Genomic DNA, 21,374 nt, shown 5'->3' with positions numbered 1-21,374 from the left:
TGTCGTCTTAGGTGCCGTGGAACAATCCTGAAAAAGACCAGGAAGGGTGCTCTTTTTCCATCAGTGAGGTGGAATGGCGTAATGCATTGAGAATATGCATGTTGGTGCCACACTGCCTGGCTTTAAATCTCAATTCTGTCCCTTTTACGAGATTGGGCGTTGCTTTGGCTCTTTGTAAAATGTAGATCAGGGCGGAACTCTCCCCTCTCCTAGTTAGGGTTGTGGGGATTGGCAGAGTTAGTGTCACATGTTTAGAGGAGAGTCTGGCGTCTGAAAAATCCAACGTGAGTCTTTGCTCTTTTATTATTATCCATGGGACGCAGAGGGACCACACATACGCGCGCGCGCGCGCGCACACACACACACACACACACACACACACACACACGACCAACATCAGTAATTCTCAATTTTTGATACACATAGAAACCACCTGGGCATCTTAAACCATAGACTGGGATCCGCTGGGTCCAGGAGGATCTGAGATTCTGTGGTTGGTACTGGCCTGTAGACCACACTTTTTGTATTAGGGGTCTAGAGCAGATGAAGAACCGTGTTTACAGAAAATATTACTAAGTGTGGAAATTAACATGGCCCCAATTAGAATCACTCCTTGTCTCTTGGACAGTTCCAGACCTGGCGGGGTGTGGGGAGGATTCAGTACTGGCCCTGCCACTGCCATTGACCAGCTGCATGTTTGATCACTTAGGGCCTGCCACTTCAGTGCATTGTATTTCATTTTTCCCCATCTTCCAAATGGGGATAATAATCCTTGCTCTAGCTGCTTCACAGGATTGTTGTAAGGGTCAAATAAGAAAATGTATGTGAAAGCTCTTTGAAAAATTAAAAGTGCTACCCCATTGTAAAGGGGTCAATAGTAGCAGAAGGAGGGGTGGGCTGGTGATGGGGAACTCCCCAGAAGAGTAAATCCTGAGCTCTGGCTTGAAGGAGGGAACTAATGGGGGAAACGGCACAAAGGCAGCAGCAGCTAAGTCCAGCGCATGTGGTCCTGTACAAGAGCCACGGTAACGAACATGCTTCCTCAGCCAGGGCTCTGTCCTGAGGAACTGATGAGACAGTAGCTTCAACGAACAGTCGGAGAAAAGGCATAAAAGGAAAGGTAAAATCTTTACTCCATACTAGCTTTTTTGCTTTCGAATCCAGAGAACTTCAGACTTTTTGACCTTAACTTACAGTACAAAACCTGTTGCATAGCGGGACGCAGAATGCACAGAAATATAATATGCAACTGAAACTAAAATTTCTTGAAATAATATTTGCCCTTAATGTGTGTCAAGCACTCTATTGCAGTCTTATTCTACTGTCTTCCATTACACTCTCTCTCTATATATTTTTAATTAATTAATTAATTTATTTATGGCTGTGTTGGGTCTTCGTTTCTGTGCGAGGGCTTTCTCCAGTTCCGGCGAGCGGGGGCCACTCTTCATCGTGATGCGTGGGCCTCTCACTATCGCGGCCTCTCTTGTTGCGGAGCACATGCTCCAGATGCGCAGGCTCAGTAGTTGTGGCTTACGGGCCTAGTTGCTCCGCGGCATGTGGGATCTTCCCAGACCAGGGCTCGAACCCGTGTCCCCTGCATTGGCAGGCAGATTCCCAACCACTGCGCCACCAGGGAAGCCCTCTATATTTTTGTAATGCTGGTTGCAACTCACTAAACATTTCACATCCCACTAATGGACTAAAACCCACAGTTTGAAAATCACTGATCTAACCTGTCCTGCACGTTTAAACACAGAGTATACGGTACGTCACTTGCTATGTATTCCTCCACTCACTGAAATGCAGCCTCGGTCTCCATTATTCCAATGAAACTGCTCATACTAACATTTCTTCCTCCAATAATATTTTAATTAGCTGGTATATGTTAACATATTAACAAGTCTAGTGGCTGTCTTTCTCTTATTCTCTTACTTAGTCCTTCTAAAGCATTTGGAAGGCAGCTGTGCTCACCACTATACCACCAATACACACCCCTCTAAAGCATTTGGGGTGACCAATTGTACTATCCTCCTACAAAATCTCTCCTTCCTTGGCCACTAGACAGTTTTGAACTCTGAGTTCTTAACTCACTCATTGAGTGTTTTCTCCTTGGTTAATTCCTGGCCTCCTCTTTTCTGCTGTGATTGTGAACCGTTGCTGCTACCCAGAATTCTGTCTTTAAGTCATTGCTCTTCCAACGCACTTTTCCTGGGAGTTCATCCACTTTATGGTTTTAAATACCACCTGTTTGTTGATTGTTCCTGAGTCCGTGTCTCCACCTACCCCCTCTTCCCCGAGCATCTGGCAGTATCAGCATCTCCACTGAAGTCCCAGAGGCACTTTAAATGTACTATATCCAAACCGGAAGTTTTTACTCCAGGAAAAATACAATGAGGAGAATCATGGGTTCTGTAACCTGGGTTAGCAGTAATTGACAGTATCCTCTAGACCAATAATTTTCACATTTTCTTAGCCCTGGTGATGCCAAGAGTTCTTGTAGACCACCTTCTCCTACAGCTTCCATTTGCTGAAGAGCAAATTTAAAAGTTGGCATTACTATTCATGATCCACAATGATGAATATAATTCCTTTCTTAAAACTTATTTTTATTGAAGAGTAGCTGATTTACAATGTTGTGCTAGTTTCAGGTGTACAGCAAAGTGATTCAGTTATACGTATATATATATATATATATATATATATATATATATATATATTTTCAGATTCTTTGCCCTTATAGTTTATTGCAAAATATTGAGTATAGTTCCCTGTGCTATAGGTCCTTGTTGGTTACTATTTTATATATAGTAGTGTGTATATGTTAATCCCAAACTCCTAACTTAATTCCTTATTATTATTATTATAATACAGAAGATGCTATGCAAATCTGAATTATCATTTCATGTTCCAAACCGAAGTATGAACATTACCATATTCTCAACATCAAACCACTAAGAATCCAGTATTCCACCTACCTGATGGAAAGTCCAGGATTCCCTGTCAATTCTCATAAATGCCAGGGGCCTCCTTTCCCAAGAGTCCCAGTCCTGCTCTGATAGAAAATAAAGAGGGACAATTTCATCTATCTAGTCCATGGAAGAGGACAAACTGGTCAATGTGGATGGACCATTAAATCATGGACTTATTTGCACAGCAGTAGAACCATCATGAAGATTAGAGGCACTCAATCTATTAATTTTTCTTTTTCTCAATTTCGGTTATCTTCCCCCCCTCAGGTGTGGAAAATTTGGATCAATGCCAATTTGTTTAATTGGATTTTTAAAATAGGCACCAAAAAATATCAAGCTGTTCTTTTAAGCTCTTTTAGTGAGCTCGGCCAAATCAATTAAGCAAATGGCTTTCAAAAATACCTACCAATTCCAAATAAACCTCTTCCCCACTTCAGAGATAGTATATGCCACGGATTATGCAGAGAAAAAAATTTCCAGCTGAATTACCCACTTCTCAACACTGGGGATTTAAAAGGGAAATGCCGACACGATCTCAGCCATGGTGGTGAAGGGGTGCAGCTCTAATCCAGCAGGGCTGTTTTGACAGCGGTTAGGGAACAAGGCAATACTGGCCTGGAGAGATGCTTCTGTCACCTATGGTTGTGACCTGATTTGTTCATGCCTTTGGTGGGGCACTCAGATTAAAAATGTCTGCACTCTGACTTATAAAACAAGACATTTTTCTCTCCTCTTTAATTTCCTTAAAAAAATACACGTGAAATGTGAAACACCACCTGGGCGGAAGGTTTCATGGTTTTCTTTTTCCCATTGTTTGCCATCTCTCCTTTCGCCTACAGTTTAAGAAACAGAAGCACAAGAGCTGTGCTTTCGTGTGAGCGGTAATATGTAACCAGAACAAACAGAGGACATAGGAAAGGTGGAGAAAAGTTAGATATATAAGCAAGAAAAAGTGAGTTATTGATTTTATTGACTGGTCTGTTAACTTCTGACATTGCAATAAAGTCTTATTTATTTGTATACAGAAGACTCAATTACATAGATACATATCATTTTAACAACTGGGTTACTTACAGGAGAATTGCAGCTTCATAAATAATATAGACCTGGGATTTCTCCAGCTGATGTTTATCCATTGTTACCTAAGGAAGTGGTGATGGCTACGTGTGTCTAATATCCGTGCAGTCATTAGAACAGCGTTGCAATTGGCTGGGGGAGAAGAAAGCGGGGGTGGGGGGGCAAGGAACAAGAGGGAAATAAGGACAAGAGTCTCAGCCCAGCTAAAATATACAGGAAATAATCCTGGGGTAATCAGATCCAGATAGAGCTGCTCAAGTCTCCTCCTTCCTGCCAGCTCAGAAAAGCTGTCAATGGAGACCGTTGGGTTAAGGGCTCCAGGTCTTTAAACTCCCGTTCATATGGTACAAGCCATTAAGATGCAATTACAGATTTTGTTTTTTGAACATGAAGGGTATGTCTCAAAGGAAGTTTTATAAGAGTAGGGTCAATTACTCCCAAACATCTTCTCCTGATGGGGCAACTGGTGGAAATGGAGATGGACATCCTGGGGCTGCCCCTGGTCCTCCAGGGGTCCCTGCAGCCTTGTTCAGGGGGTCTCCTGAAACAACTCTTTGTCTAACTATTAGTTTAATGCATAGCCTCCCTGCTAGGCTATAAGCCCCAAAGGCCCAGGAACTGTATCTAGTCATTATTCAGTAAATATTTGTTGGGAATGAGTGAATTAATTAAGTAACGAGGAGAAGTAGGATGACATAGCACTATTTTAATGTGTCCCTAGCATCTTGTAAAATACCTGCCACCTAGCAAGAACTTAATAATATCGTGAAGATTGGATGATCAAAGACTAGGGTTAGGATCCCAATTTTCAGATGAGGTGGCTAGAGCTCACATTTGGTATTGGATTTGGAACTCAGACTCCGATTTTAGGACTCAGAATCCCGCAAGAATAACTCCCCTACAGAGCAAGGACCTGATTGCTCCTGGAAGCAAGTGCAGATAAAGGGCAGCTGCAAGAAAGTACAAACATATTTGGCTACTGTGAATAATGCTGCAGTGAACATGGGAGTGTAGATTCTCTTTGAGATCCTGATTTTGTTTCCTTGGGGTATATACCCTGAAGTGAGATTGCTGGATCGTATGGTAGTTCTATTTTTAATTTGAGGAACCTCCATACTGTTTTCCATAGCAGTTGCAGCATTTTACATTCCCATCAACAGTGGACGAGGGTTCCATTTTCTCTACATCTTTGCCAACATGTGTTGTCTTTTTTTTTTTTTTTATTACTTTTTATTTTATAAATTGGAGTATATCGGATTAACAATGTTGTGATAGTTTCAGGTGCACAGCAAAGTGACTCAGACATACATATCCTAGCAGGTGTGAGATGATATCTCATTGTCCACAATAGCGAAGATATGGAAACAACCTAAATGTCCATCCAGGGATGAATGCATAAAGAAGATATGGTGTGTACATACAATGGAATACTATCCAAAAAGAAAGAAATCCTGCCATATGCGACATGGATGGACCTGGAGGACATTATGCTAAGTGATGTAAGCCAGACACAGAAGGACAAACACTTCATGATTCCACTTATACGAAGTATCTAAAATGCTCAAACTCATAGAAACAGAGTCGAATGGTGGTTGCCAGGAGTTGGGGATGCGGGAGGGGATTTTCTCCTCAACGGGTAAAACGTTTCAGTTATTCAAGATGAATAAGTTCTATAGGTACTACATTGTGCCTGTAGTTAACAATACCTTATTGTGTACTTAAAATTTTGTTGAGGGTAGATCTCATGTTAAGTGTTCTTACCACAATAAAGTAAAATAATATAAAATAAAATGAAATAAAACAGCATAAAATAGTAAAATGAAGTAATGAAATGAAATAAAATAAAATAGAAAATACAAACAGAATCCAGGCTGGGCTCTGAGCAGTCGTTTGCTGTTCACTCACCCATAAGGGCTGTCACCACCTCCTTTTTGCTGTTGTCCATCTGGTCCTTATTTTGAGTCCGCCTATATATACATCTGTGCTTAGGATCCACTTCGGAGCTAAGTTCTTTTTTGGATTCACATTCAGGTGTGACCCAGCCCATGTATAGATTCCTAGGGATCAATTGCACCATTTTGGCCAAAGCCATGACTGCCAGACATTGCCCTGAAAACCATACCTTCCACTTGGGAAGTATAATTTCTTTCATTCTTCTCTGCCCTAGCTCACACTGGGCTGCATGTGCTCTGTGCTGAGCTCCCTCTGCCCTGGGTCCGAGCTGTGGGCAGTGCCTGTCATCCCCCTGCCCACAGAGCCTTCGCAGACCTCTAAGGGAGGTTGCTGTTGGGCCCTGCTCCATCCCGTCTCTGTGTTCCTCTCCCGACACACCTGCGGGCTCGACCCTGCCCTCGAGGCATTGACAGTGTTTGAGGCGAATGTTCAGCATCTTTGTCAGATCAAACAGCTGTGGCCACCGTCCCCAGGCCTGCTGCCTGGAGCACTGCCCGCTCTGTGGACTACAGCCCCGCTGGGCGACACACTTGGCAGTGCGGACCCCAGCGTAGGGCTCTGTCTCCCTTGAAATATAATAGTAATAAGAAAGCTCACCTTCACTGAGTGTTTACTATGTGCCAGAAACTTTAATTATGTGGATTAATGTACTTAATCCTCACTTCAGGAGGGAAGTACCATTTTTATTTCAATTTTACAGATGATGAAACTGAGCAGAGAAAGATTAAGCCACTTGCTTGAGGTCCCACCTCTGGTATGTGGTGGAGACAGCGGGCAATCCAGCTGCAGAGTCCGTGCTCCTTCCCACAAGGCTCTCCTGCTCCCTTACGTCTCTCCCTGGGGCCAGCCTTTACCACTGACAGGTCTCCTGATGGGTGTCCCCTTTCCCACCTACTCCACCCCAAGCCCGTACCACCCCCATCTGCAGACCCAGCTTTCTCTCGGAGAGGTAGAAGCCAAAGATGAGGGGGGTGGGTCTCCAGTATTTACGGTCTCACTGCCATCAGTGTGTAGGATGGATGAGAGACAGGACAGATCAGAGGTACGGTGACTATGTCCCATGGTCTGAGTGACAATGAGGGCAGCTGAAGCAGAGAAGGGGAAGTGGTCAGCAAGGCTGGAGTGCAAGATTTGGGATATGGTGTCTGGCTGTCTCTGGGGGTGAAGCAGAGGGACCAGGCAAAGAGATTTGCTTTTGGAGCAAGTTAGGAGGAACCTGAGCTTTTGAGAGGGGAGATGCTGAGTTTTTTTGGACTTGTGGGAAATGTGCTGTTTAGAAACACTGGGCAGGAACTCAAGAGTTTTTAGACGTGGCGATTTTGATTCAGACGTCGTCCTCATTGTCCAGTCTTCCTGCATTTTTTTTTCCTGTATCTGAATTCATTCGTGGATATTGGTTGCACATGTCTGATTTTACAGGCTCCTCTAAAGGGCGTCCTCTGTGGTCACATGCTTTCCTCTCTCCTTCTTTATCAAGATCACTTGTGACTGGATAATCATATGTCAATGTCATTTGTAATAATGTTCCAGTGATAACTCATAGTGACAACCAACTTTGTTGAGCATTTATTTTGTGCCGGGCACAATGCTGGGCTCTTTTCATTCGGTAATCTGTTTCCCTATCACAACTATAATACAGGTGCCATGGCTATCTCCATTTTACAGTTGAGGAAACTTGAGATCAGAGAGGTCGAGTAACTTATCTAGAGTCACACAGATAGCACAGGTGAAGCAAAGATGAAAACGCAAGTCATTCTGACTCCAGGCTGTATTGTCGGAATATTACAGCTTGGCACACACAGGAGGCCTTGGTGTCCTGTTCCTGGACCCAGTTTCACAGAACAAATCAGACAAGGCCAATCTGACCAGGATGGATCAGGACAAAACCAAGATCACCCCATAGCCCATCTGAAGACAGACAAAACGAGAACATTGTCCAGACCACAAAATGGCCAACTATTCACCCATCCTGGCTAATATGAGTGAATATTGCTCTTTTCCCAATTATGACTTTAACCCCACTCCCTCTTTCCTAACTTCTACACAAGAATTATTAAAATATTCAATCATAACATAGTTCTGACTTCCAGATAGGGTCCAATCCAGAGCAAAGCCCCACTTCTTCAAACCCTCTTCAGAGTCACTCAACACAAGCCCAAATCTATGTCATCTCTTCTTACTGTGATGCCCCATGGTTCCCCAGGGTGTGCATTCTCCCTCCTGTCAATGAGTCTATAAATCAAGTTCAACTACATGGTGGTCTTTGGCTGAAGCATGTTGATATACCTAAACACTCCTCATTATACACATTCTTAGATTTGCAGACTGTCCATAGATTTGCTTATGGTGCAGCTTGAACCCCAAAACTTGACCACATGTGGGTTTGAATCCCAGCTCCTCTTCCTCCTCCTCCTTTAAAAAAAAATAAGCTGTGGATGTATGTCTGTTACTTAAATTTTCTGAACCTGAGTTCTAATATCATGGGGCTGGTATGAAGATGAAATCAGGTGACATATGTAGAATATTCTAGTCTGTTGCCAGACTGATGCTCTACAGCTGTTAGTTTCTTTCCCCGATCCCTTCTTGATTGAATCTATTTCTTCTAAATAAGGCATTTTATCCAACTATCATATTCCAGTCGTAAAAGTCTGACCCACCAAATCTTGAGGATATTTAGAGATTAAATGTAAAATTTCCAGTTTATGCTATTGCTTGTTCTCTGTGCCGTAATTTATAGATATATAAAGGCCAATGAGTACTGAAGTATTTTATTCATTCTGAGATACACAGCTTTCCTCCTCATAATTTAATGTGACATCTTAAAGGGAAAATTTTAGGATAAAAATTGGGATGTGTCTTATAATCAGTGTCATGTCATGGTTTAATTAGCAGCTTGTTTTCTTTCTTAGTACAACATAAAATATTCATGAATTTTACATCTGTAGCATCCTAGATTTGGTATATATTTTTAAATGACTGGACAGCGTTACTTCCACTATGTCACCTTTTCACCATTGAGTTAGCGGTCGGCTCTGTTTTCTACTTCAATTCGGACACTACCGTTCTAAAGCCAAATGTAAACTCAAGAAGTAGATTTTTAAAGTATTTGGACTTAGAACCTTACCGTTAAAATCTGAGTCCAAGTCATGTTTCATAGGCATAATTTTTATAATGAGCTCTGACACAGATCCAAAAATAAGTTAATATAACAAATGGAAATTGCTATGCATTTGATCCTATCATATAATGGAGTTAAAATAATGATAAAAAAACAATCTGAACAAGTTCTGTGAAGCTTTTGTTCTATTTGACTTTAAGTGGAACAAAATCTTCCGAACAAGAGGACAACAAAATAATGCTTTGCTAAATGGATAAAAGAATATGACCTAAGTCTATTAGTGATAGAACACTCTATGAATGCACTCAAGTTAATAGCATCTTTTAGCAATAGATACTTTTTCAATTACAGTAATGCTAAGAAATAAATAGGCTAAGTGAGAGAAAAATGGTCAGAGACACATGAATTGGACTAGTTTGGCTGTTTGGTTTTTTATAACCAATTCTCGGGCGGGGGGAAATCTAACCAACTATTAACTATTGATGGGTCATTAATTTGAGTTTTTATATTCTAGATCTACTTAATCTTATTACAGATGCAGTGTTTCATTACCCCATCTCCAAAGAAGGTTTTGCAGCACTTGGCAATTTGTACACAGTGAGTTGTGTGACATCCTTTTCTTCCTGCACAGTCTTGTGCTGTCGTGCTGTCATAGACGCTTCATTACTGTAAGGGCTTGCTAACTAGGTGTGATGCTACAGTTTCATGCAATGTAGTTCCTCTGGGGGTATTTCCTTCCTGTCCTTTGCTGAGTTCTAAGTGACCCCACTTTCACCAATCTTTAGTTGCATGCAAGAATGATTGCAAATTCTACCCTTTCAGAGTATCTGTGTAGAAATGCAATTTTATTTCAGCTTAAAGGGGTTTAAAATTTTTATTCCCCCTTTTTAAAGTGGCACTCTGGCTACTTTTGCAAAGAATGTGGCGCTCTCAGGGTAAATAACTGAAATAGAGAGGCCAGACTCGTACCTTCATGGGCCCTCACCATGGAAAAGCAGAGCTATGGGTATGGAAGGAGAAAGTGTCAGGAAAATCATCATAAATCACAGAGCATGGGTATTGGGCTACATTTGGCATGAGTTTTGCTGTGTTTTAAAAAGGATAAATATGCTTCCCTTTAAGAATGTAGGAGCAGCACTTCCCGCTGTGACGCTCTTCCCTGGGCGTCCTCCCACCGGCTTGCACGGGGTGAGACGTGCTCCAGGGTGATGACTGTGATGGAGAGTGTGCCTCTTGAACGTTTGCTTTTCCTACATTCTCACCTGCCCCCGCCTGACTTCTGTGAGAAAGGATGTAACAGTCCACTGCCAATGTCTGCTAAAAGTTGGGCGTTTTAGGTGCATGTACACTTTAAATGCCACCCAAGGGAGGAAAGGAGGGAAGGAAGGGAGGGAGGGAGGGAGGGAGGAAGAGAGCTGTAAACTCAACACCAGTGCTTTTCACACTTCACTGTGAGTATGAATCACCTGGGGATTTTCTTTCCACGCAGATTTTGATTCCGTGGGTCTGAGACCTGCAGGTCTGCCTTCCGAGCAGGGTCCCAAGCGGTGCTTGTGCTGCTGGTCCAGAGATCACGTGGAGACCCTAAACTACATGCGGCTGTCATTCTGCTCATGATGAGCATCATTTTACAGGAGACCGGGGTGCTTACTTCTTAGGAGCTGGTCAGGACATGTCTGGGGGAAAAGTGGGGCACAGGAAAAGCCTGTCTCCTGCCATCATGTTCCATTTTCCTTTTTCCATCACCCACCTCCCAGACCTGGAACCTAGAGGTCTCCGGAGCCAGGGTTCACTGGGTACAGAAGAAGATATCCCCAAAGTACAATTTCTGTCACGGTGTGGGATTTATTGTGTTCTGTCTCCCTGGAACATTTCATTTGATACCTAGGGTAGCGTAAGTGTTGTTGGAGTTGGATGGAATTTGGTTCAAATCCCAGTGCTGTCGTTCCCTAACTGTGTGACTATAGGTGAGTTGTTTAAGCCGTTTAAACATCAGTTTCCACAGCTGTAAAAGGAGAATGATAATCCTGATAACACAGGGCTTCTTTGGAGATTTAATGAGAAAATGTAGACAAAATACTAAGCAAAGTGTCTGGCCCATAGTAAGTATTTGGTGAATGCTTATAAAATATTTGAGCAGTGGAGTAGTCTAGCTGATACAGATGTGGGCCTTCCATCAGTCGGATAGCCTGGGATGTAGTCACCTCTCTGTCACTAACTAGGTATGTGAGTAATAAAGCTTAGTATCCTGTATAAATGGACATAATAATCATAAACACCTTACAGGGTTATTATAAGGGTTGATAATATATGCAAAGTAATTAATGTATTACTTGGCACATAGAACTTTATATATAAAGAAAATTATACTGATGTCTCTACAAAAGGATAGGCAAAAGAGGAATTATTTATTCAAAAGAAGAAACATTTTAGGAGTGTTTGGTCAGATATTTCTTATGCCTGGAGGAGTGAAAGGAGAGGGCTGCTGTGATTCCTCAAATCCTACCAGGTTGACCAGAAGCTCCTGAATGCTCTGTGGCAGACCAGTGTCCCTCTGCAACAAAGCAGACACTGGGCAAAGGGAGAAGGAGAAAGAAAAGTCCGATGCAGTGAGTTTTTCATTAGTCTGAATTGCTTCAATTTAAAGGATTTTCCTTTAAACAGAGAACACATTCTTTGGTATGGGAGAACGGCTTTAAAATACCTTTGTTGTAGGATCGTGAGAGTGCATGGCAGTTTAAAAAAACGTTTTTACTTGGCAAAATCAAATGCCGAGATCTTTCTATTCGCGTGATCGTTAACGGGCTTCTTTAACTGGACTGCCCTGTGACGTCTCAAAGTCTGGGAGGGTCGACAGTCTGTGATGATCCAATCGCCTGCTCTTCACAGTCACTGCGGACCAAGGGCCACACGCTTTCTGCACTGAGGGTCTCCGAGATCTTGTACCGCGTATGTTATCAGAAGCGACTGCACCCAGAGGCCATCATTTCCAATTGAAATAATGATTTCTTCCGTTGTGGCTCATGGTAAATCATACTCTGAACGTCAGATCAGCAGCCTCCTTGCTGCTGAAAGGTTGTGCAGAGTTCATACCTTTTGAAGGCATGTAGGTTTAGGAGAAGAGGGGAAACATACATCACTGTGGTTTCCAGCTGACTTCAGTCTAAGCCAGGAACTTGAGCTCATGTAACCACGATGCAGCTCTCTCTATTTCACCCTCACCTCCTTCTCAGACTTGGGGTCCAGGTATCTGCATGCTCACCTTGTTTTATTGTGCTTCACTTTCATGTGCTTCACAGTTACTGCATTTTTTTTTTTTTTTTTTTTTTTTTTTTTTTACAAATTGAAGGTTTGTGGCTACGCTGTGTTATCAGATGATGGTTAGCATTTTTTAGAAGTATTTTTAAATTACGGTGTGTACATTTTTTTAGACGTAATGCTATTGCACACTTAATAGACTACAGTATAGTGTAAACGTAACTTTTGTAAGCACTGGGAAACCAAAAAATTTGTGTGACTCACTTTATTGCATTATTTGCTTTGTTGTGGTGGTCTGGAACTGGACCCACAGAGTCTCTGGGGTCTGCCTGCATTGGGGGCTGCTCAGCTAAGAACCTCAATAAACTGAAAACAGTTTAAAAACTCATAATGGGACTTCTGATGGGGCAGCTCTGTAGGTTTGGGGGGCCTCAAAGAGAGCCTTGCAGATATTAGATACAAACTCAAGTGTTGCTATAAGAGGCTGGAGGCTGGGCTGTTGCAAAAAGAATCACAGTGACCTTTACGCTACGGCTTGTCCCCCGTCCCCCCCCCCCCGCCCCGGTTAACTATAACGAAGGTAAGAAAAGATGGAGTAGTTCCCCTCCCTTCCGCCTCATCCTCCTACCCCAACACACACACACACACACACACACACACACACACACGCACACACACACAGTTTTAAAGCAGATTAGTTATCAGCTTTGACCATTTTTCAAGCATATTTAAAGTCAGTTCTCAGTCATTCTTGCACGTTTTGCCATGGGTAGGTAACTTGGGGGACCTTAAAACTAGGCCAGGTATTCCACCTGAGAGTGTCCTGATCTCATCCCCTTGTTGTCAAACTTGGCAGCTGGTCAGGAGGGAAAAAAATCTGTATTTATTGTTAGTGAAAGTGTAACATTGTTAGTAAAATAGGTCTACAACTGAAAGAAAAGACATCTTTTCTATGATTTTTCTTTTAAGGAATTCATGCCCTGTCTCCCCATTTTAGGAACAGGTAACTGAGAATGGATAGAAAACAAAACAAAATTTTATCTTACTTTTCCAGCACATGTGGTCACTGATAATAACATGATGATTTGTAAGTTTGGTTTCTTGTTGGGGAAAACAAGCCACGTCTAAATTCCTCTATAGACATAAACACTCTTATCAGAATTTACACGGATTTGGAAGGTGGTTCTCAAAGAGTTGTAGGTTTACGTGCAATTTTTAAAACTTGAGGACCCTTGATGAGAAGGTCTCTTGGGCAGGGCCTGCTTCATGGGCCATCCACCACTGCAGGCACACAGGGCTCGCCACCCAGCAGGGTCCCACGTGTGGAGTTTAAGGCTCTGAGATCACCATCTTGAGATTCTTAATAATTTATCTTTGAAATTGTGTTTAGTGAGTCAAGTCCAATGGGACGACAAGAGCGTGGGGTCAGAGGCAGGGAGGCTTGGAGCCTCTGGCAGTCCCGCCACTACCTCCCTGCCTCTCCAGGACAGGGCAGTTCTCAGCCACCTGCTCTCTGCCCTGGGTGCCCCAGGACCCCCGAAGCTGGAGTGTAGCTGTCACCTTCTCCCTCCTGCCCTTCTCAGTGTTCTAGACTCAGGTGCAGGGAGAGTCATAGGATCAGCATGCATCTCATCCCATCCAGGTGCCCAGCGCAGCCCAGCAAGGAGGTTGCAATCCCTTGAGTTCACCCATCTGCCGTGGATTAAGGCAGCAGCCCTGGGGAAGGGGGAGATTGACTTCCCAGCCCCAGGTTAGGGACTCGGACTTGCATTTGGCACTGAGCCCCATAAATTATGTAGCCAGCCCTCACGTAAGGTTGAGCATAGATGAAGCGTAGAATCAAGCTCCCTGCATGCGCATAAAAACACAGGGTCTACGCGACCTTTGTGTCCAGGGGGCCCGTACCAGGGTCCCATCAGTAGGTTGAGAGCAAGGACTTCATCCCTGGATGCAGTGCAGTGGTGAACGTGGCCCCTAGCAATGACCTTGTCAGAGGAAGTGTCCATTTCCTGGGAGAAGTGTGTTGAAATTAGCAAAGCTTCTTAGATCAAGAAGGGCATTTTAAAAATGAGACAAATCATTTTCAGGTGGTTTAAAATCTGTTTCTAAATCGTTTCAGCACACTCTGATACACATCTCCAACATTTTAAGAACAACTTACCTAAACACCAACGTACATACATAATACATACATACACACATATATGCATACATACACACATGCCGAGGCCCAGAGCTGAGCTGCAGGAGATACAAAGGTTAGTGAGAAAGAATCTTTGCCCTGAAGGAATTTATACTCCTGTAGAGACAGCTGTGCTCAAGCATTGACCCGTACCCCAAAGCTCTCCACATGCCAACAGTGTGTCGTGGAATTTTGCTTAAGTATATTTGATGACTGTCTCTTTTTTTCATCTCTTTTCTGAGAGGAAGCATTTACAGAAATTGAGAACTTTATTGGCCTGGATATCGCAGGAGTTCAGCTCTGCTTTTATGAGATGGATGTGAAAACAAATGATAAAAAATTGTTGGAGGACGACTGAAGGGAGATATAGGAAATTTTGAGAGAACAAAACGTCTTTAAAGGTTTCCAGAGCACACATAGACTAAGTCTACATGGAGGACTGAAGCAAATATTGAATAATTTTGGTAGATATTACAAAAACATCTTCAGATAATCAAGTCCAAATAAGGGATTTTTGGGGTTTCTTGTTCTGCTTTACCTAGATATCTCTAATCTCCCTTTGACTTTTAATGCTTATGTACAGCCTTTAAATAAAGATCAGCATTTAAAACCACCGAAGAAAAAATAAAATAAAACCACTGAGGACCTAGACCCCTCGCTCAAAGATAACTGGATTTCCCTCCATCAAAGGCCAGATAAGTCACCTGCTAGAAGAATAAAGGAATCCATTCTTCCCATTAATGTCATCAGACATTTACTGTTCTACAGGCCTCAATGGGTGAGGTTACAAGTACTTGACAACAGAACTTGCAAAAATGCACAAACCCTAAGTTAATTAATGAATGTTTAATTTTCAAGCGTGGCTTATCTCTTTAGAGTCTCCAGTTCCACCAGGGGTCTGTGTAGTGTTCTGGACGTAAATACTTGTGTGGCCAGTATCATAAAGAAATCTCAACGGGCAATAAAAAATGGCAGACAGTGGCAGTGACTTTGAAAATATTTGTATAGACACCTCCACTCCCTCCTTGGCATTTAGTAATCTTGAAGAAATTGAAAGAAAGGGAAGTTTAATTTAGAGGGGCCTTCTGCCCCACTTAGCTGGGTTCACATGCCCAACATGAAATAATAATGCATTCAACTGTCCATCTTAATAATAAGCAACCTCTGCCTCACCTCACTCCCCAGTGAAAACAGCAAACAGTGGGTAGGAAAGGTATACATACCAGAAAAAGCTGAGGGATCCCTGTGACCTTCTTGTGATTGTTTGTGCTAATGCATAGCAGACAGAAACCCAAACTCTCCCTCTGAAGAATCGACTTGTTAAAAATGCATTGGTCGTTAATGAGGGAATCTCGTGCACTGAATATTGGAGGATGGCCAACTGAAAGTGGAACTGGTGTATTCCGATGAGCCATTCATATGTGCAAGTCTGTTTTCTCCTCAATCTGCCCCAGCCCTTGTATCCTCTTTGCAAAGGCAATGGGGTAAGGATCCAGAAAGGAGTATGCCCTCTCAGGATTAAAAATGTTCTATTTGTTTCTTAAAATGACTTATTTGGAAGAGTCAACTCCAAAAAGACAGGTGGAGGCAAGGGGTAATGGTGGAGGGGGTCGGATTTAAAACTATCCTGGAGTGCACATCTGTTTCACTCTTAGAGTTGCTAAGAGGTGCTGCGTCTTGTTTGCCTCAGTTAATCAAAAACTCTTATACAAAAAGAAAATTGTTTTAATTTGCAAAAGAAAACTAACTTACTATGAGGAATGCAGTGATGGTCATTCAGGAACTCTGACCTTGACTTGGTGGGGGGCAGGGTGCAACTTCAGAGGCTCCCCCAGTCAGGATGTTACTAAAGAGAGGAGCAGGGGCCTAGGGTATCACTGCCCCCACCCCAGCTACCTAGATAGTTCAGGCTCTCCAGAGCAGAGAGAGCGGCCAGCAGATTTGCAGATTTTGGTTACAAGATCAACACTGGAAAGATGGTGTCGAATGAACCAATGCTCTGACAAGCAGGCATTTTAACAATTAAAATTAAGTTTTATTGCAGTGTACCAGCCAAACTCCTAATCAGTCTTGCAGTGTCTCCAACATTTATGACTTATCCTTTCCTTAGCAGACTTCTATCAGGCGTCCCTGTGTTTACAGAAGTGACTTCTATTATATAGCTACTTTATTTTATTTATTTTTATTTCCTGGTCATCTTATTATTTATTTTTAAATTAAGCACTCAAAAATTAAAGCCCAGGGTTTCTCTGGTGGTGCAGTGGTTAAGAATCCACCTGCCAATGCAGGGGACACGGGTTTGAGCCCTGGTCCGGGAAGATCCCACATGCTGCAGAGCAACTAAGCCTGTGCACTACAACTACTGAGCCTGAGCTCTAGAGCCCACGAGCCACAACTACTGAGCCCACGTGCCACAACTACTGAAGCCCACGCGCACCGCAACGAAGAGTAGCCCCTGCTCGCCACAACTAGAGAAAGCCCACATGCAGCAACGAAGACCCAACACAGCCAAAAATAAATAAACAAATAAATAAATTTATTAAAAAAAATTAAAACCCATTAATACATTTTGATAATGGAGAAAAACTGAATGAAGATCCAAAACTGTAAACGTTATAGAAGACTAATTCATTTGTTTTTCATCCGACAACGTTCATTAATTGCTACTGATAAAGCTAGAAAAGAAATAAATATAATGTAGCTATTTTAAATTTTTTTATGATCGCTTTTATTTATTTATTTTTGGCTGCATCGAGCAGCATGTGGAACTTCCCCAACAAGGGATTGAACCCGAGCCCCCTGCAGTGGAAGCTCAGAGTCTTAACCACTGGGCCGCCAGGGAAGTCCTTACGATCCCTTTTAAAATCAGTTTTTACTCCTTGAAGTACCTGTGAACATTACAAAATAGATGCATCTGACATAGATTGCTAAACTAGAAGGCCACCAGGATTACGATGGAAGCATGCTCCAGGTAGAGGAGCTTGGAGGGCCAAGGGAGTAATGCTGGCTGATGACCCACCTGCTGTCGTAAAGCTAATTGTATGGCATCCTCAGTGCAGAGGAGATTGATACTTGCCTGAGCAGCATGTAGGCCACTGTTTTCTCCCTGTGGTCTTCTATCACCAGTGGCGTTTTACAAAACGTACACAGGAGCCACCCTCTGGATGCTCTGAAAGTAGCCTCATGAGGGATGTGAACCTCTGTGTGTTCAGGAAGCTCCACAGCCCATTCTGACTCATAGGCCTGGGTGAGAGCTGCTGGTCTAAGCTATGGTCTGGGTGAGAATTTGGGAGCAAATTGCCAGTATCTTTGTGCTGTATTACCTGGTTATGCTACCAGGGACTAAAGGAGGGATTATCCGTGAGCATCTCACTTCATAGGCTCTTTAAAGACCTGACCATTTAGTTCAGATCCAAACATTTATCAGATGGTACAGAGCACACGGTTAGGGTGGTGTGTGAGGAAACATGGACAGCACACATAGGCATGGGCGTTTGTGTTGAGTTACGTGGGGCAGGTAAATATGATGGGCAAATTAAATAATACTAAATATTGTATTAAATATAAATGAAATCTTATTAACTAATGGTAGTCAAGAGAAAGAACACTTCTGTGGCAAGCATGCACTGTTCCAAGACATTTACAAATATATGTGCTCATTTAATCCTCACCGTAGCAACCCTATGAATGACATACAATTATTTTCCCGGATTTTTTACAAGAGGAAGCTAGTGTATATATAAGTAAACTGGAAAACCAGCACAAGTTCACCCAACTAGTTAAGGGGCAGGGCTAAATCTCAATGCAAGGAGAGTTTCAAATTTAAGAGTCCTTGCTTTTAACCTGTGCACCAAACTGCTTTTAATATCTAAATTGGAATAGATAACTAATAAGGACCTACTATATAGCACAGGGAACTCTACTCAGTACTCTGTAACGACTTATATGGGAAAAGAATCTAAAAAAGAGTGGATATATGTATATGTATAACTGATTCACTTTGCTGTACACCTGAAACTAACACAACATTGGAGTAAATCAACTATACTCCAATAAAAATTAAAAAAACAAACAAACAAAAAAACCCCAAAAAATCAGAATTACAGTCGAATTTGCTAAGAAGCTAATAATTTAGAGATAATTTCCAAAGTTTATGCTAAATAAGAGTAACTAGTGAAGTGGATGCCCATACCTATTTTAAAGGAATTATACCAGCCCCCAGTTAAAAGCCCAGCCTCTGTTTCCACTGAGTGAATATTCAATCAATGTGAATGATGCCTACATTAAGGGCAGGGCATAAAGCAGTAACCAGTGAACACAGGATCTGCCCTCCTGGAGCTCACAGTTGCTGCCTGAAAAGCCTAGACTCTTAAATTCAGAACAGGCCACAGAGAGCTTTCTGGGCTTCTTTGATCTCCTTGATCTCCTAGCATATTTCCTAGGACCCTGATCAGGAGGAACCTGCCCAACCCACTTAAGTTCACATTTTCGTATCTGTGCCTGTACCTCACCTCAAATTCTCTTCTGACTTACGGCTGAGCGCTGCTTCAGAGCTCTCTGAAACTCTTAGCCAACGTCATTTATTCATTCTGACTACTGGATCCCCCCTCTGGCTCTGAGAAGGCCCCTGATTTGGGAGCCGCCTTATGACCCCAGACAGATTAGTTTATGGTCTTACAAGGTTAAGTGTGATACATGTGTTTGGGGAAAATGGAGATGTGCATTAAGAAGAAACATTACTTTTTGATCCAGGCAGGAGAGCATACATAATCTCCTCTAGAGCCTGTGAAAGACTTCATTTTACACATGAAATTGTGTGGAATTGTCCTGGACTGCACTGAACATGGTTTTTGAGAATAACCAGCCTCAAAACAAGCTGCTGTGCACTGGTGAGAGCCTCCAGCAACAGAGAATAAAATGTAAGCAAATGTAATCTGTGTCAAGTTACAGGTAACAAAGACACAATCTTGTTGACACAGTGCCTGGATGGGACAGATCCCAAACATTACCATGATGTGTCATTAGGAACAGAATCAAAAAGTGAGCCCGGTATGCATGAAAGAAGTATGAGACAGAAGGGCCTGGCATAGTATAGAAAAAATTTTTGATTAAGATATATGTTTTTTAATTGTATAAAAAGATTTTTCTCTTTCTTTTTGCATTGTCAAACTTTTTCACAGTCAGGCATAAAAATCCATGTCTGGCAAGCATAAAGAACAAACCAATTTTTTTAAAACATTTTCATAAACTAAACCAAAGCAGATTTTTAACCATTTGAGAATTTACATTAATTGACCAAAAGATCACTTTGGGACCTGGTTAGCTCTATAAAAGTAAATAAAACTCTACTGAGAATTCTAAGGCAAAATAGGACTTGGGTCTGTAAGAACTGAAGTTGTGAGATTTACACTGCATAATGCACCTCCCAGTTTAAAATGCCCTGCTACTCAAGCATGATAAATAAATCAAATATAAAAAATTTAGAAGAAAGGTCTCCTGCATGTTATGGGGAAGTTGTGGGCACCTTATGATGGGCCATCTTACCCTTGTTATTAAATGACAGCGATCATTAAAATGCCAAACATATTTTGACAGAATTCGCTTTATAAAATGTCAGCAAGTCTGTGTTTTTATTAGTTTGTTCCAAATCAATTTAGAAATTTCAATAGAATGCTTGTAAGTATTCCCCAAGCAATGTCCATTCTTGACTTTCGGCACGAAGAAATATTACAAATTAATCAGATTTTCAGATTTCTGCATAATGGCTTTGCACATTTATTGCTTAATCCTATTATAAAATGCTGTTATGATTGACACATGGCTGTGGAGATGGAAGTCAATTGAATAATATGTAGCAGTCAATTTTATTTGTAGCTTAATGTGCTGAAGTATTTTTTTCCACATTTCCATTATTTATAAGTCTGTCCCTTTGGAGAATATATAGAAGAATTTGTTTTAAATGAGCTAATAATACCTTCTTTAAAGTTTATAAGTGTGACAGAATCATATCTTTTTTTTCTTGGTCATCCATGGCACGCCAGTAAACAAGGTTTGAATTGTCTTCCACTTGCTATTCATAGGACAAACATCAGGAAAGAGGATCTTGTTAAGGATGGCTTGGAATTGGATTTCAATCACCAAGAAAACAAAAGCTACCAACTAAGACCCCTCAAAAATGGCTGCTAGCTTTATTTATTTGTTTGCTTGCTTATTTATTTATATATTTATTGTTACTGCCACTATATCACCTTCTATGGTTTGTCCTGAAACAAAGCACATAAGCACACACAGAGAAACAATAATGTTTAAGAAAGTTTGAAAGATCTGCTGTTTTGGTGGAATTTCATTTTTCAGGCTTTAGCATCCAACAGGATTCTAGCAAAGGAAGTACATTATGTTCTATGCTTACCACAGGGGGGATCCCTGGGGGTAGTGTGGGGGTCAGTTAGCACCCAGGAAATTTGCTTAAGGAGATGCATGTGCTTTTTAGGACATAAGGGGCCACCAACAAGGACCTACCATAGAGCACAGGGAACTCTACTCAGTATTTTGTAATAACCTATAAGGAAAAAGAATCTGAAAAAGAATGTGTGTGTATATATATATATATATATATATATATATATATATATATATATATATATATATATACACACACACACACACACACACACACGCACATATATATATGTATGTATAACTGAACCATTGTGCTGTACACCTGAAACTAACATGACATTGTAAATCAACTATACTTCAATTTAAAAAAAAAAAGAAAAGAAAAAGGCTTTGTTTTTAGGAAAACGCATCCATAAGA

General features: G+C 41.7%; 1 protein-coding gene across 2 annotated transcripts in view; it reads left to right on the top strand.

Moving 5' to 3' along the window:
* Positions 1-21,374, top strand: part of POU6F2 (POU class 6 homeobox 2) — a 450,607-nt gene that overhangs the window by 179,271 nt on the left and 249,962 nt on the right. The gene's annotated exons all lie outside the window — the stretch shown is intronic.

The sequence above is a fragment of the Eschrichtius robustus genome, chromosome 8, assembly GCF_028021215.1.
Source record: "Eschrichtius robustus isolate mEscRob2 chromosome 8, mEscRob2.pri, whole genome shotgun sequence".
Classification (NCBI taxonomy): domain Eukaryota; kingdom Metazoa; phylum Chordata; class Mammalia; order Artiodactyla; family Eschrichtiidae; genus Eschrichtius; species Eschrichtius robustus.
This window is presented reverse-complemented; position numbering and strand designations above follow the sequence as displayed.